Source organism: Oncorhynchus masou, chromosome 9, assembly GCF_036934945.1.
Source record: "Oncorhynchus masou masou isolate Uvic2021 chromosome 9, UVic_Omas_1.1, whole genome shotgun sequence".
NCBI classification, from domain to species: domain Eukaryota; kingdom Metazoa; phylum Chordata; class Actinopteri; order Salmoniformes; family Salmonidae; genus Oncorhynchus; species Oncorhynchus masou.
In genome coordinates this window covers 84,219,125-84,222,327 of record NC_088220.1, presented here as the reverse complement: position 1 = coordinate 84,222,327, position 3,203 = coordinate 84,219,125, and the positions used below count along the sequence as shown (strand labels likewise).

Here is a 3,203-nt window from a genome sequence, read left to right as displayed (position 1 = left end):
ATCATCTGACAGTCCTGTGATATCCACTGTTTCTAATCATCATATCTGCCAGCTGTGGGGCAGTTGAGACTGATATCTAGACATCATTGTCAGCATTTTTGGAGAGTCTATCTATATACATTTATAAAGGCTATCGTTTCAGTATTTAAAAGCAATAAGGATCTTACTATAACTAATGACCTTTCGAATTTCCAGCTAAAGCAATCGACGTACTAAACCTAGCAATAAAAGCTCAATATGAACAGCATTATAGAACTGTCTGTAAGTGAAGATGAAGAAGCCTTAATTGACAGCAGATGAGAACGTTCTAGAACAAACAAACAAACAAGAGTTAGTGTTATAGTAGAAAAAGCAGTGGTGTTATATATAGTGAGTTCCAAAAGTATTGAGGAAATTACCAACATCACAAATATCATTAACCCCCAGACATGGTAACCATTACAATAACAGTGAAGGTTAGCATTTTTTGAAAGTATGTAACTTTCTCACTCATCATTATTCACTGTTCATTCAGGACTATTTGTAATCATGGTAGCATCCACATTAATGTAGTAGTGTTTAGAAACATATTTTATTCTTATTTACAATAAAAGTGATTACAAAATGACACACTACATTATTATTAGCAGTCATTTCTATTGGGCACAAAATAATCTGAGAACTTTGAATTTGTCCCAGTACCTTTTGGTCCCCTAAAATGGGGGGATATGTACAAAATGTGCTATAATTTCTAAAAGGTTGACCCGATATGGATGAAAATCCCCTAAAATTAAAGCTGACGGTCTGCACTTTCACCTAATAGTCATTGTATCAAATCCAAAGTGCTGTAGTACAGAGGCAAAACAACAACACAATTGTCACTGTCCCAATATTTTTGGAGCTCATAGTATGTCATATTTGATAAATGAACAGACTAGTCCCCTGGAGGTCTTAGCAGAGGCTCAGAACAACAGGGGTGGATATCGGTCACACCGCTGGGGGCTGTGCGTTCTCTCTCCTTCCAGGAAACATGGTTCTATGGAGAAACACATTTATTGGCAAAGCTATCGTCTTTGTATTCTCTGCTTTTTTCATCCAGAAAAAGAGCTTGGTGTGTGTGTGTCTGTGTGTCTGTGTGTCTGTGTGTGTGTGTGTGTGTGTGTGTGTGTGTGTGTGTGTGTGTGTGTGTGTGTGTGTGTGTGTGTGTGTGTGTGTGTGTGTGTGTGTGTGTGTGTGTGTGTGTGTGTGTGTGTTTTTACAATGACAAGCATCGTTGACATTTCTGACATGTCCCTGAATAAATACATTAAACCTGTTGTTTGCAGAACTGGCTCTCATCACAGTGGAATCTTCATTTAAAAACACAAATAAATGTCAACCCCAGAGTCACGTTTTATAGAATCCGGTTATAGGTGAACGTTCCTCTTTCTCCAGAGTAATGAACAGCTTTCCAATGAACCATTAACACCTTGATGAGCAGAATGTTATGGATTCTGAGCTAACATTTAGTCTTTAAAACTATACACTCACAAATCGCCAAGTCAATCGAAGAACTGGTCTGGAGATGTCCTTGTGTGTTTGGAACCAGTGCCAGTTCTGTCATATTGAATTAGCTGTTTCTGTGGATGATATAATTGTTAAGTCATTTTGAATCTGTTGTGGGAAAAAGTACCCAATTGTCATACTTGAGTAAAAGTAAACATACCTACATAGAAAGTTACTCAAGTAAAAGTGAAAGTCACTCAGTAAAATACTACTTGAGTAAAAGTCTAAAAGTATTTGGTTTTAAGCGTAATTGCTAACATATACTTTAGTATCAAAAGTAAAAGTATAAAGTATTTGGTTTTAAGTGTAATTGCTAACATATACTTTAGTATCAAAAGTAAAAGTATAAAGTATTTGGTTTTAAGTGTAATTGCTAACATATACTTTAGTATCAAAAGTATAAAGTATTTGGTTTTAAGTGTAATTGCTAACATATACTTTAGTATCAAAAGTAAAAGTATAAAGTATTTGGTTTTAAGTGTAATTGCTAACATATACTTTAGTATCAAAAGTATAAAGTATTTGGTTTTAAGTGTAATTGCTAACATATACTTTAGTATCAAAAGTAAAAGTATAAAGTATTTGGTTTTAAGTGTAATTGCTAACATATACTTTAGTATCAAAAGTGTAAAGTATTTGGTTTTAAGTGTAATTGCTAACATATACTTTAGTATCAAAAGTAAAAGTATAAAGTATTTTGAATGAGTTGTAAGTGTAGATGATGTACACTCGGTGGCCAGTTTATTAGGTACACCCATCTAGTACTGGGTCGGACCCGCATTTGCCTCCAGAACAGCCTGAATTCTTCAGGGCATGGAAGGTGTAACGTTCAAACGTTGCTCAATTGTATCCAAATCAAATTTTATTTGTCACATACACATGGTTAACAGATGTTAATGCGAGTGTAGCGAAATGCTTGTGCTTCCAGTTCCGACAATGCAGTAATAACCAACAAGTAATCTAACTAACAATTCCAAAACGAATTTCTTATACACAGTGTAAGGGTATAAAGAATATGTACATAAAGATATGAATGAGTGATGGTACAGAGCAGCATAGGCAAGATACAGTAGATGGTATCGAGTACAGTATATACATATGAGATGAGTATGTAAACAAAGTGGCATAGTTAAAGTGGCTAGTGATACATGTATTACATAAGGATGTAGTAGATGATATAGAGTACAGTATATACATATGAGATGAGTATGTAAACAAAGTGGCATAGTTAAAGTGGCTAGTGATACATGTATTACATAAGGATGCAGTAGATGATATAGAGTACAGTATATACGTATACATATGAGATGAATAATGTAGGGTATGTAAACATTATATTAGGTAGCATTGTTTAAAGTGGCTAGTGATATATTTTACATCATTTCCCATCAATTCCCATGATCCAAGGACCTAGCGTATGCCAGGGAAACATTCCCCACGGCTGTACCGTTGACACCTGGCAGGATGGAGCCATGCTGCTTACCCAAAACCCCTGCCATCAGCATGACCCAACAGGAACCGGGATTCGTTGGAACCAGGCAATGTTGTTTCCGCTCCTCGATTGTCCAGTGTTGGTGATGGCGTGCCCACTGGAGTTGCTTCCTCTTGTTTTTGGCTGATAGGAACCCAGTGTGTGTCACGTTCTATATATATATCCCATTTAGCAGACGCTTTTGTCC

General features: G+C 36.0%; 1 protein-coding gene across 1 annotated transcript in view; it reads left to right on the top strand.

Moving 5' to 3' along the window:
• Positions 1 to 1,306, top strand: part of LOC135546694 (ventricular zone-expressed PH domain-containing protein-like) — an 80,078-nt gene extending 78,772 nt beyond the window's left edge. Inside the window, exon 9 of the mRNA XM_064975308.1 lies at positions 1 to 1,306. This exon is cut by the window's left edge and continues 1,279 nt beyond it. The gene's annotated coding sequence lies outside the window, so the exon portion shown is untranslated.
• The last annotated feature ends 1,897 nt before the right edge of the window (positions 1,307 to 3,203 follow it).